Source organism: Manis pentadactyla, chromosome 13 (genome assembly GCF_030020395.1).
Source record: "Manis pentadactyla isolate mManPen7 chromosome 13, mManPen7.hap1, whole genome shotgun sequence".
NCBI classification, from domain to species: domain Eukaryota; kingdom Metazoa; phylum Chordata; class Mammalia; order Pholidota; family Manidae; genus Manis; species Manis pentadactyla.
The window spans coordinates 67,132,367-67,146,790 of record NC_080031.1 but is presented as its reverse complement, the minus strand read 5'-3'; the positions used below and the strand labels follow the sequence as shown (position 1 = coordinate 67,146,790).

The window sequence follows — 14,424 nt, the reverse complement described above, 5'->3', positions numbered from 1 at the left end:
ACTCAGTAGGTTGCCTTTTCATTGTGTTAATGGTTTCTTTGGCTGTGCAAAAGATTTTTTGTTTGATGTGGTCCCATGTGTTTATTTTTGCTTTTGTTGCCTTGCCTGAGGAGACAGATCCAGAAAAATGTCACTAAGACCGATGTCAAAGACTTTACTGCCTACGGTTTCTTCATCTCTAAGCTTTAGGAGTAGTTGACCCAAAAAGACTCTGGTAAATTAACAGTTCCATAAATGAGTCATTCAGCGAATGAAAATCAGGATTATTCAGAATAGTAATTATTCAGGATAATAATCAAAATTATTCCACTTTTGGAGATGTATTATGCAAATTAGCCATTAGCTATATTTCTTTTAATAAATTTGCTTTCCTAAAATACTTCTTTTAAGGGCATCAGTCTATTTTACTTTTAGGCAAAGGCGAATTGCCCCGTGAAGGCAATGAGTAGAAAGGGGTGCCGTGGGTTCTGGGAGCACAAACAGGGTCCGGGACGGCAACAAAGGAGGGCAAAGAGGAGGCAGCACTAAGCGGAACATGGGACCAGGGTGCAACCAGCTCAGGCCTGCTCAGGCCCCTCCTGTGCTCAGATGCAGGGGCCACTCCAGGCGATCGGCAAGGACCTTGGTAGGCGCAAGGCAGCCCTGCCGTCACATCCGCTGTGCTGCACTTAGTCACCCCGATTACTCTGCGCCTATGCCTCTGCTCTCCTGGCTGCCACACTCAGCGGAACTGGAAATGTTTGTCTTCCCTCCCGCTCTCCCCTCCCAAGAGCCTTGCTTTCTCTTGGCCAAACCCACTTCTCCTGTTCTTAGGGAAAAGACAGGTGCGCTATTTGGTACGTGAAGGACAAGGACATAGAAGACATATCATATCATGGCCATTTTCACCAGAGAAGCCCAGTGCCTCAGCCCCTGTTCACTGTTGTCACCAGGCTTTTGAACATGTGGAACCCCGCCCCCACCCCCAACTGCCTCAAGAATTCCTATTCATCTTTCAAGGTGCACCTCCTGGAAGGTCTAGTGTGCCATCTAGGGAGACTCCCCCATGGCCTCTGACCTCCACCTCTCAGAACTAGAAGCCTTTCTTATTTGTTGGCACCATGTCCCAAAATGACCACATACCAGAAGGTGTTGCCATCAGGGGCACATTTATTAAAGGCCAATGAGGCTTAAGCTTGCACCCTCACTTATATGCACCCTTTCCAAGGTCCAAGGTGCTCACATACTCACACATTTTTGTAGACCTTTCAGATAATATTTTAACTACAATCATGAGTGCTCTCTCTCTCCACTCCAGTTTCCCTCTGTCACACTCCCCCTTCAGTAGAGTGGGTGGGGGCATTTGGGGCATTCTCAGCTAAGGGAAAGTTGTGTGGAGATATGTTTAGTTTGGGATTAGTGGAATATATTTACGCGATTTGCCCTGTGCCCATATGTTGACACTAGCCATCCTGGCATCCAGGAGTACTCCCACCACCCACTAAGCCAATGCATCCTGCTTAATGACATGGAAGGCTGGATGACGAAGGACCAGGGGTGGTATCATGCTACAAATTTGTCCAACAAGGGCCATGCATCAAAGTATGTGCATAAGGTAAGAAAAACAAGGCTGGAAATGTAGCAGCCAGAAGCTAATCACTGGCAAATTCTTCCAATCCTCAGATGTATAAACTCTAAATGGTACATTCTGTTCTTGTTAATTCCAAGTCAAAAACGTTAAGTTCTCTCAGACGAGTAATGACTCTATAGCATCTTACTATGCTGATAGACAGTGACTGCAATAGGCGGGGTGAGGACTTGATAATATGGGTGAATGCTGAAATCACAATGTTGTTCATGTGAAACCTTCATAAGTTGTATATCAATGATATGTTAATCAAAAAAAACGCTAAAAAAAAACAGAAGTTCTCCCCTGTTAGGACTATACACTTGATAATGCATCTGATATCATTATAAGTACACCAAACTTCTAAAAAAACTTTTATGATAACTGTGTAATTTATCAGAATTCCTGTGTTTATGGGGCACAAACCCAAGGTAATACTAAAAACAGCCATTGCCTTTGTGTGTATCACATAAGGTGTGTGTGATCACACCTTAGCAAGACATTATCAAGAAAGGATTTAATTCCGAAGAAACATCTAGCCTATCAATAAAAATTAAGCTTTTTCTAGGGAAAAGACTAAATCATCTCTCTATTGAAAATACTACAAAATTGTTGCCACATGCAAAAATCAATGAGTATCAGCTAAAAATTTTTAGAAAATATCACAGAGTGTGTCAGGCAGTTAATGCATAACAGCATTACATTGCTTTTGGGAATTTGGAGATGTTTATGGAATATGTCTCCTTTTCAAATTACAATTTGCTATCACATTTTTAATAAATATTCACTTTCATATCTTATTTTTTGTACATAATATTTCTTAAAGAAGACTCTAATGTTGTATAAGCTTCAGGCCTACAAAACCTGATCCAGCCTGATTCTAACTGCTTCTGTGTCTGTGATCTCCAATACCTGAGTTTTTTGACTTTGTAGAAGTTGGTACAGCATATGTGTTTGTAGTGCTGAATGAAGGAATGTATGTGATTCTGGAGGAATGAACTCCTGAGTAGAATGCATGTTGGCCTGTAAGTGGCTGCCTGTTTTAAGTCCCTCATTTGGGGCAATTTTGAAAATATTTATGGAAAAACTAATTTTATAAAAATGTTTTTCATCAGTGTTCACTTCATTAAATTTTCCACAACACCTAAAATTGTTTTTAAAAAACACAATTTAGTAATCTATGTTTTAATCTTCAACTCACTTCTTAGATGAAATTTTCAAACATGGAAGACTATTTTGGATGAATTCAACTCTAAGTTCCCACTTTCATTCAAAGCTTTTATCGTAACAGATAATAAAAGAATCAGTCAGGCCCTCTTACATGCCTTCCTCTTCCTCTCTCTCTCCCTCTCACTTCCTTTATTTTTCCCCATGTGGAACAAAGATACAGCAAGTGTAAATGAACTGACCATTCTAGGAGTCGCCTCCATATGTAACATGAGGACAAACTGGGAAGTCCTGCTAAGGAGCCCATGAGTGATGAATGAGTGGTTCTATATAACCCAACAGTAATATTAGCAATAATCTCTTCTATTTGTGCAGTGGCTTACTCATGGGAACTTTTTAAGATGTGACCTTATAAACCCTAGTGGCTTTTCACTACGTAGATAGATCATGGTGGTAATTCTCTACATTGCTTAGATGAGGAAACCAAGTAACAGAAAAGGAAAACAAGTTTTCTGTTGCTGCTGAATGGCACAACTAAGCCAAGGGAATTAGCTCAGGTGGTATATACACAGCCACATACATAACCAGAATGGCCTTATACAACTTCACTGGCCAATTTATTCCCCTGGCTTGGCTTCAAGTTATTTAGGCTATTTCCACAAATCAAATCTGTCTTTTAGGGTCAATTAATTCCATTTCTTCATCTCACCCCAGGTGAGTTCTACAACTCCAGAGGGGACATTGGTTTTAGAAGTAGGCATGCTACTCTGTTTGAAAGAGCAAGTTAAGGAGACCCTCTCAAGGAGTCCCCCTTCTACAATGATTCATTGTGTAATTCTGTGGACTTGGGTTAAATTTATCCACAAAAAGACAAGGGTATTTGCCCCCATGTACTTTTGAGGAGGGGTGAAAGAACAAGTATGCTGTGTAATTTCCTTTGACAAGCAGTTATGGAATACTTTCTGGAATCCCCATATAGGGAGGCTCTGTACAGCGAGGACTGCCTGGTGCATGTACATCTGGTGTCACCACTTACCAGCTGTGCAATCTCCCTGTGCCTCACTTTCCTCGATTATAAAATGGGGATAATCATAGGATTGTGGACAGTATTAACCAGATAATATATAAAGTGCTAGGCACACAGTGAATGTTCTAATGCTAGCCATGGTAATCATAAAGCAGTGGGGGAGAGTCACAGAGGAAGACTCATCCATCACCTAGAGCTCTGAGAGGCTAGGTATACATCCTTTCCTCTCTATCCCAACACCTAGTACACAGGAGAAACTCTACAATGAGAAGAGACCCTTGTGGAGTAAATAAATGGCTGAAGACCCAGCTCCTGCTTCTAGTCTCTGTTGGTGACAGACACACAGAGGCTACTAAATAAGGCAGGCAATGCACATAGCTCTTTGAATATTAAATTCTTAGCCTAACTCTCTAAACTAGAATTTCCCATAGCATGCTTACTATTAATCCCCATGTTGCAAACCTTAGCTCTAGAAAAAAACGTCACATGTCAAATGCATAATGCAAAAAAAAAACCTTGCCAAATGTGAAAAGCTAACAACTGCCAGAACTATCTTGGAGAAAAAGAAAGCTTCTATTTGATTCCTTCCAATAAACCCAAAGGGGCAGAACAATGTGTCATGAACAAGCTTCCCTCCAAATGTGCTCCTGCAAAAGGAAAAGGAAACCCAGAGCAGGAATGGGGAAGTCCTACAAGTGCGTTCGTGTATCTCAGGGACTTGCCCTTTGGATGCTGAGGAGGCTCCCTTGTGCCTGGTCAGCTTCCCCGGTGGCATCCCTTGTCCTCTCTGAGCCCTAGGAAGCCCACAGTCTAGCCATGCACACGAGTGCTGCCTTTACACCACATTCTCTGCCTGCAACACACTGGCAGAGTGAATTCTGAGCTGTCCTTCAAAACTGGCCCAGATAGCCCTGCCTTCAGAAAGCCCACCTGACACCAATCTCCCTCTCTCTCCGCACTCACATTATACCTCTTGCTTGCATCCATTACAACATTCAGCGCCCACTAAATTTCACTTGTTCATTTGTCTTTCTTCCCCACTCCACTGCCTCATTTCCACCAACCACTCAGCATGGTTCCTGGCACAGAACAGACAACAAATGTTAGAGGGATGAATAAACAGTGGTGTTCGATGATAATTAAAGAGCTCCCCTGCATTGGCAAGCAAGACCAACCATGGCTGGGGTGCTGCGGACCTCACCCCAAGAAGGCCCACGCTCAGCAGAACAGTCAGGGACATGAGACGGGAGTCTGCTTAACATGGGGGGAAGAGCCAGTGGCAAAGTCAAGTGATGTACGAGAACTTCTGATCATGGACCGGGACCTCTTCACGTCCCACAGTGATTCATTTATTAGATCTGAACTGGTATCTGCCTCAGTGTAGTCCCAAATGTTTTATCCTTGCAACTGAAAAAAAGAGAGGGAGCAAATTACACAACTAAAAGGCTGAAATTTGTTTCCATAAATTTACATGTAAAATTCATTTTAACTTAATTTCACATTATGTTCAAAATAAACTTAATTACTGTAAAATCAGATTAAACTAGATACAAAAGAAAGAAGACTTTAATTTAATGAAACATCTATTTTCATTTTAATGACTAATCCCTCACCCATGCCACACGCTTTCCTATCTTCATGCCTCTGCGCTTGTTTTCTCTCTACCAGGGATGACATTTCCCACAAACAGTACTTAACCAACGAGTATTTATTGTGGAATGAGGCACTAGAGACCCAGTGGGGAACAAAACAAAGGTGGTCCGTGTTCTCAGGTCACTGTGGTCAGAGAAAGACTGGCATTAAATGGGGATTCTGAGAGTCTTGCATAGAGGATTACAGGACCTAGGAAAACAGAGCCAGAACCCAGCCACCAAGTTATAAAGCAGCCCCTGAGGGAAGGCTCATCTCAGCCCAAAAAAGGCATCATTGCTATGCGTCATGATGAAGGTGTTAGCAAACCCGCTGCAATCATCACACTGCAATACATAAACGTATCAAACCACCACATTGTACACCTCAAACTCATACCACGTTCTATGTCAATTACATCCCCATAAAAAGCAACAGTAATTTTTTTTTAAAGAATGAAACAGAAGATGAGAGCTGAACGTTCGGCAAAGGGGGTGACGAAGAAAGGAAAAAGATGAGCTAGAACCTCACATGGAAGAAATAGCATTTGCTCTTCTCTGTGGAAAAGAAAAACGCATTTCGGATCTCTGAAAGAACACTAAGCCTCTGGAGCAGAGAGAGGAAGAGAGAGAGCTGGAGGACTTGAGGAGAAGCCCACACTTCCTCAGAGAGTAAAAAGGAACCTCAAAAGTTTTCATCTTGTCCCAGGTTCCAAACAAAATAAAACACCCTCCAGAAATAATCTCCGTCCTATTTGTTTTCCTTTCAGAGCTAGCATCCAGTTGGTGCAGAACTCAGTTAGCAGTTACTCTCTCAACAGGCCATCTTTCGGGAACAAAAAACATTCCTCCCCTCCGTGCAGCTGCGCAGCGCCACGACTCCCCATGCTCTTGCATGGATCCTCGCATGATTCCACACTGCCCAACAGCCAGCGGCCAGTCCGAACTCTAAATCAGCCACGAATGCGAAACCACCGGGAGGCACATTCCACACTGAGTGAGAATAGCTGACAAAGGCTGTACGAGTAACAGTTTCGAAGCACATTATGCCAAAACTTCGCCTCTTAAAATAGTAGGCATTTATTTATCTCACTAAGCACCTGCAGGTGTTGAATGTGGGAGTGAGAAAGGTGGGTAGCTCTGACTCACACGCAGGGGCAGTCGGCGGTCCTCCCGGGCTGCAGTCCCCCGGAGGCTTGACGGGCGCCGGCAGGTGCGTCTCCAAGATGACTCACTCACACACCTGGGGCATTAGCACCTGTTGCCTGCAGGAGGTCTCGGTTCCCCTCCAAGTGGATAGAGAGCATTTGTCCTTTAAACATGGCAGTTGACTTCCCCAAGAGCAAGTGACTCATGAGATAGCACTGTGAATGCCACAGCGTCTTTCACGACCCAGTCTCCAAAGTCATCCGCCATCAGCTTTGCAATATTCTGTTGGTTACACACATCAGCCCTGTGTGTTCAGTGTAGAAGGGGACAACACGAGGGTGGGGACAATACGAGGGTGGGAACACCAAGAGAGGCGACTCATCTGAGGTCAGCCTGGAGGCCGGTCACCACAGTAGCTCTGGGTGGTACCCAGCCGCTATGTATTTCTAATCCAAGAAGCGGTATTGGTGGGAGCAGAGCAGCCTTGCAGTCACTCAGACCTGTATTTGATTCAGTCTCTGGCACCGACTGCATCTCCTTAGCCTGGTTATCTAATCTTTTTAAACCTCAGCTTTCTCATTTATAAAATGAAGCAAACACCACCTACCTTTTAGGGCTGTTTTGAGGACTTGGCATGGATTATATTTGGTGGCTGGCAAATAGGAGGACTCAAGAATTGCAACTATTATTATAGTTACTACGTAAGCAAAATGTTACTATAGAAACAGTTGGAAGTCATTATCCACAAAACCTGTGTCAAACCCTTAAGGGTTTTTTGCTATTTGTTTATTATCCTTATGCATTCTTTTATAATTTACAAGTGCCTTAGAACTAAATACAGGGTGGCAGAGGTATATGAGGCTAAAAAAAATTTTTCTTTTACATGTTTGAGTATGTGCAGAAACCATGAGGACTTCAAGATCCAAACTTGGGGAGTTGTGGGGCGGGGAAGATCCAAAGCTGGAGGGCCAAACAGCCATGAGGCTATGATCCCTCCCCACCGGCTAAAGTCTTTATTATGATGACCTTTAGGAAACATGGAAGTAAGGTAGCGGGAAAGAAAAACAACCACAAGTACTGAGCTAAGTAGTTTTCTCAAAATTACAGTTCTTCTGGGGAAAAAAATGTGAATATCTTTAGAAAAAAAAAAGTTCAAATGGTCAAGTTCTGTCTCATGTCAAAATGAAACATTTTTCCAACAACTTTCTGGTTTACAAGGTTAAACCATGTTCTATACTCAGGAATCAGAGAGTCTGTGCGTTGGCTTGGTTGAGAATTTCTAAGTGTTCTCTCTGGTAAAATAAGAATGAACACACTAGGGGTAGAAGCTTCTTCATATCTGTACTCAAAGTATCATTTCTTCAAATTTATATGCTGAGAATCTAAGCAGACAGGGCTGAGGCCCGGCCAGGAGAGGCTTCTGGGACCCGGAGCAAATCACTGGCCCCCTCTTTCCCCGTCTCTCGAAATGGAGAGAGCTACTGTAAACAGGACTTTTTCAGGCAAGGGAGAAATTAAAAGAAGGGAAAAAATCAAATGAGATGATATATAGAAAGTTTAAAATGTAAAGCTCCTTCAGGTTTGGGGTGGGAAGTGAAGTATTCTTTTCAGGGATTATTTTATTTTTATAGCACTTTTAAAACATTTATTTTAATTGCTATCTGGAATAATGGATTTAGCATACAGGTAATGGAGCTGAAACTTTGAGGCTTATCATTTGACTGAAGCTCTTCTAATTCAATATTCACTGTTTGCACATCATGTTGTATTTTTTTCTTAAGAAGTCCTCATATTGTTATAAGCTTCAGGCCCTACAAAACTGAATCAGCCCCAGTTGCTGTTGTTAACATAAAGATGTGCTGGTCAACCAAGAACAGTTTTCTAAATATTATCAGTATTTCATCACCAGAAAATGGGATATATTAACTAACAGCTTAACAAATCTATACAAAATGCTAGTATTATGTATGAAAGGGTATTTCCAAAATGAATGACTTCTAGAAAATATGGAAATAAAATTTATCTGTTACACAGACATAATTTTTTATGAACACTTATGTTTTCATTACATAAGATGATCACATTATATTAGCTATATAATTCATAAATTACATATACTGGAGTATATATAGCATGGAATTTAATTTTTGAGTAAACCATAGTTTAAGGTGAGAGTATCTTTATTTTCCTTCTTAAATGAGAGAAAAAAAGTATTGAATCTTTTACCTATGTATATTATTAGATCCCACATTTGGGGCATTTTGAAGTAGAGATTCCAGAAGTCAAAAAGCTGTACTACAAACAATAAAACAGTAACTTCTCTGAGTTGAGAAGAGCATTGAACAGTAGCTAAGAACACTAACTCCTCAGCCAGACTTCCTGGTTCCCATCTCATCCAGTGGCGTGGCATGTGTGCACTTCAGTTTCCTGTCCTGTTAAAGGGGGAGTGACAGTGTCCCCCTCACCGGGTAGGGAGTGAATGAGTTACCATATTTGTGAGGTGCTTAGAAAACCACCTAGCATATAAATAAGCACTACTTACACATTCTTAAAACACCTTCGGCTGATTTCTACCTTGGGCTGTCACCTCACAAACTGCTTTACCAGCCTGGGTAATGATTGAAAAGTTTCCATTTTACCCAACTGCCATTCTCCCACTAGTGACAACGTGTTGCTTCTAGATGACCTACTGAACTGCCACCTTTTTTGTAGAAAAGGCTATGTTACTCATCTTTGTATCCACCTAGGTATTGTTTAGCCTTAGGACGGAAGTAATCCCTAAGAATTTTTTTTTTCGGATTGCAAGTTAAGATAGGAATAACTAAAACAGAGCACTGTGTCACTCAGGCCTAACAAAGAAGGAAATATTGCCATTTGCAACAACATGGGTGGACCTAGAGGGTATCATTCTCAGTAAAATAAGCCAAGCAAAGAAAGACAAGTACCATTTGATTTCACTTACATGTGGAACCTAGAAAAACAAAACAAAGAAACAAGAAATAGACCCATAAATACTGATGCCAAACTGTTGGCTACCATAGGGAGGGCAGTGGAGGGATGGTGAAATAGGTGAAGGGTATACAGAGGTATAAACTGCAAACTGTACAATAAATTAGTGATAGGACTAGAAGTACAACACAGAGAATATAACCAATACTATTGTAATGTCTTGGTATGGTAACAGGGGGAACTACACTTATCATAGCAAGTATCTAGTAATGGACATAATGATCAAGTCACTATGCTATACAACTGAAACCAATATAATATTGTATATCAACTTTATTCCACTAAAATAAATGAGTAAATTAATCAATTAATAAATAAAATGGGTTTCTTGTAGACAGCGTGTAAAAAAAGAAAACCATGTAGCTTAAAATAAATGTTTCACAGCATAGGATTACTTCATGTTTTCTCAAAGGGTTTTTGATATTTGCTGAATTGTTCACATTAGGAAATATAATTATACCATTAGCAAGCAAGAGTTTAACTTTTGATGATCAATAAACGGGCAAAATTTTAGGTTGAGCTGTTTAAACAAAAGTGAAAACAAAAGAAAAGAAGAAAGGTCTTTTTTTGTATTAAGTATTAATAAGTATATGTCGATTGGAAGATACCTTGTTTATTCATGTATTGGCATGCAAGAGCAGGCTAAGATGATTTGACTTTGAACTTTCATCAATATCTGTGTTTATAATAATAAAAGCAGAGTGTGTTTTATTGTGGCCCTAAAACCACTCTGTCCCTGTGAACACCACATGACTGGGTCATTAATAAGAAAGTTTTGAGGAACAGCTGTAAAGTATAGTAAATATTTAACGGAAATATCAAGTGACCTTCCTTAAGGTCTTATATCTCAGTGACAGGAAAGTTTTGTTGTTAACTTCCAATGTAGTTATGTAAACAGCCCTTAATTTATGATAAATAATAGGAAGCACACATCATAATGAAACATTCGATTATGCAAACACCACAGTTTTTTGGTTGAGGGCCCTTCTTTGGTTCTCAAAGAGCAACAGCAGTGTTTATTCCTGAATTCAAAAGAAATAAAGTTCTCCTGCTGTGTAGCTGTCAGGTTTTTTTATGGTGCCAGAAGGCTTTCTAGCCATCAGCAAAGCTATAGTCTTATGTAATTTTAGCAGCCTTTCAGAAATGCATGGTTAAGAGCAGAATGATAACTCTAGTTCTAGAATCAGGTAATTCTTAATTAGGTCCATCTTTGGTTCCACAATCTCTTAATAAAAATTACAACCTACTGTTTAATAGATGCCTCCTGTGTGCTGGGTACAGTGCTAAACCCTTTTCACAAATTAGCTAATTCAAAGTTCACAATAACCTTATGAAATAGGAACTGTTATTACCCCATTTTCCAGATAGAACTGAGGCTTGAGAAAAAGTAAGTACTTAATTCCCACAATAGAAGAGTTGTACTCAGTCTAAAAACACTAAATCTCAGGGTTTTCCTACTTCATTGTACTCCATCTCCATCCACCCTTAATCTCCTTACATGATGAAGTAACAGAATTGGGCTGCTGGATATCAACCTCCTAAAATAAGTGGGGTGATAAAATCTGACATGAGTTAGATGTGTCACCAAAAGCATAAGCTACAAAAGAAATAATAAATTGGACCTCATCAAAATTAAATACAAGTCACCATCAGGAAAGTGAAAGATAATCCATAGGATATATGATTTGCAAATCATATATCTGTTCAAGGTCTACTACCCAGAATATATATAAAGCATTCTTACAACTCATAATAAAAGACAACATGTTTTAAAATTGGGAAAGGATTTGAATAGCTTTCTCTCTAAAAAAGATATATAAATGGCCAGTAAGATGCAATATGGTGCTCAACATGATTAGTCATCAGGAAAATGCAAATTAAAATCAGATTGAAATACTGCTTTGAACCTACTAGAATGACTCTACTCAAAAAGACTGAAATTAACAAGTGTTGGTGAGCACGTAGAAAAATTGGAACCCTTATACATTGTTGGTGGGAATGTAAGATGATGGAACCACTTTGGAAACAATTTAGTGGTTCCCCAAAAAGTTAAACATAGAGTTACCATATGACTGAGCAATTCCATTCCTAAGTATATATCCAAGAAAACTGAAAACATGTCCACACAAAAACTTGTATATGGATATTCATTATAGCTAAAAAGTGGAACCAACTCAAATGTCCATCTACTGATAAACTGTGGTATGTCAACAAAAAGGAATATTATTTGGCCATAAAAAGGAATAGAGTACTGTTACATGCCACAACATGGATGAAAAAAGCTAATCTCAAAGGCCACATGGTCCCATTTATATGAAGTGTCCAAAATAGCAAATCTATAGAGATAGACAGTAAATCAGTGATTCCCAGAGGCTATGGGGAACAGACAGTGAGAACTATCAATTACTATAGGGTTCCTTTTTGTGGTGATAGAAATGTTTTGGAATTAGTGGTGACAATTGCTCAGCTCCATTTAGTGGCACTAAAACCACTGAATTACAGACTTTTAAAAAGTGAATTTCATGGTATATGAATGGTATCTCAATAAAGCTTGTATTTAAAATAAACACTAATGAAAGACCATAATAAATAAATCCCTTTTTTTTGAAAAGTTTATATTCTGTAAGTACAAAGTATATAGATATGACAGATAAACTGGTTTCCTAATTTTCAAAAAGACTGACACACTTGCATTAAACTAGATCTTCTAGATCAGTATTTTCTTTATTTGTCATGTAATTTTTCAGGATTACTCCTCTTTTACCCTTTCACTGAAATTGTGTAGGGTTAAGATAGGGATGTAGGAGGATGAGTACTATAAGAAAGGGGGTTGTGTCTGGGGTCCCCAAGCCCACCCCACACTCGGAGATTCCCCAGAACTAGTCCCAGAACCCAGCACATGGTTTTCCACATGGCTAAGATTTATTACAGGGATGTAGTAAGCTGAGTCATAAAGGAAAAAGAGGTAGAGTCTGGAGGAATCCATGTACTGGCTTCCTGATGCTCTCTCCCTCCCATGAAGGTCACAGAGAACACACTCTTCCCCCAGCAAAAAGAATGTAATAACATGTGTACAGTGAAGTAACATGTAGAGACTTAGGACAGCAGGTGTTTTTGGAGGCTGGTCACATAAGCACCTCCTGCCTAGCACATACTCCAAACTGAAACTCCCAGAAAGAAATCAGATGTCTGGCATAAATCATATTGCTTGCATAGTCTAGGTCCAATGAGCCACTTTTATCAGGGGACAGTGGGAACACCCCTAATATCCAAGTCTCCATATGCTAGCTAAGAATCAACCTTGAAAACAGGCCTTTCTAAAAATAGTAGTCTCAGGCCTGCTATGTGAAGTCTATTCTGAATAGGGTGGAAAATGATGATCTCAAACCCACCATCCAAGGAAAACAGATCCTCTTACAGGACGAGAATTAGGAGCCTCTGGAATGGGCTCAGCAGTGTGTCATAGCCAAGGAGACACTGTATGGTTTTGTTCCGGAGTCACAAGACTACTGATGTCCACGACCCCGGCAAGCTGGACTGGTGCAAGGAACTGCCTTAGGACTGCCCAGTCTCTTTGATGCGGTCCCAAGATTTTCTAGCTTAAGTCATGTCTACTCCTTGATGATTTCCTGTAATCAGCATACCCTTTAGAGAAGAGGTAAGAGTAAGGGCAGATGAAGTACAAAGTTTCTTTGACTTTTACCTTTTACCCCTGACATCCAAGAAAGAATCCTCATGGATGTACAGATACTGAAATGCTTATCACTGTGAACAGAGTTCAGGACATAACCTCGAAATACTTGCCAGCCCCGCTGCTCTTAGTAGCCCAGATGTGAGGGTCAAACCTTGAGAAATAAACCTTAGGCAGAGGGCCCCTAATTTAGTCCTTTTCTCAACTGCAGATGCCTGGTAAGCATCACCTGCTGTCTCATGGAAACGTAGAGGGATTCATTTGCTGTCCCCATTCCTCTTGGAACCAGAAACCAACACCAATCAACTAGGATATATTTGAAAAATGAAGTGCAGGGGCGTCTTTTTTCCCAGAACAATAAATTTCTGTTACGTAAGAATTGTTTAACTTTGACCAGGCAATTACAAAATATATCATTATAGTGTAGGACTCAAGTGTGTGCAAGGAAACAGTGGAGGACACTGTGGCTCCTCGGAATGTCTGAGACATCCTACCTTCTCTGGTCCTCTCCTTTCTGTCCTCCTTCCTCCTTTATCCCTTCCCTGCTCCCACCCACCAGCTTCCTCCCCTCCCAGCATCCCATCTCCCCAGACAATGATAAACTGGCCACAGTTTCAAAAGATTCAAATAACTGCAAAAAACTGTTTTCTTTTACTTAATTTCTGACCACTCAAGTGTAAGCTTATTATCTCACTAATAGATGATTTCCAATAAAACTTCCTACATGTTTGCATACGTACATATTTGCATCTCCCACATGAATGGTTTTAAACATTACCTTCAGGAAGTATTAAAGTGCATGAAAATCTATAAATTCTTTGTGCTAAATTGTGCCATCAGCCCTTTGAAGAAATATATAGTAAAGTTTTATTAAGCAGTAGCCTTTCGGAATCTGCCAAGCTCTGCCTTTCCTATCAGGCAGCTGTATGGGGAAACCTTAGTTTCTTGGAATCAGACTTGGTAGTCCCAGTGATTGGCCTGGCTAACATGGAGGACACATGCACGGCACAGATCACCCAGGGAAGGAACCTCTAACTCTCCTTTGTGAAGGTTTAATCTTCACAAAGAGCCAAATTATCTTGAACCAGATAAATCAACTTAGAAACAAGACACACAGATGAACCATTAGGCCAAGCCTGTCTCCAAG

The 14,424-nt window shown here is 40.4% G+C and overlaps 2 long non-coding RNA genes across 3 annotated transcripts in view; both read right to left on the bottom strand.

The window, feature by feature from the left end:
• The window catches only part of LOC130680483 (uncharacterized), a 150,906-nt gene that overhangs the window by 120,987 nt on the left and 15,495 nt on the right, over positions 1–14,424 (bottom strand). The window lies entirely within an intron of this gene.
• Positions 4,807–8,401, bottom strand: LOC118921424 (uncharacterized). 2 transcript variants are annotated; one of them, XR_008993504.1, is made up of 2 exons: positions 6,578–8,401; positions 4,807–5,207 (listed from the first exon to the last, which is right to left on the bottom strand). It is a non-coding gene; the product is annotated as an uncharacterized LOC118921424 (long non-coding RNA). The 2 variants fall into 2 exon arrangements; XR_005028331.2 differs by lacking the exon at positions 6,578–8,401 and adding an exon at positions 6,239–6,567.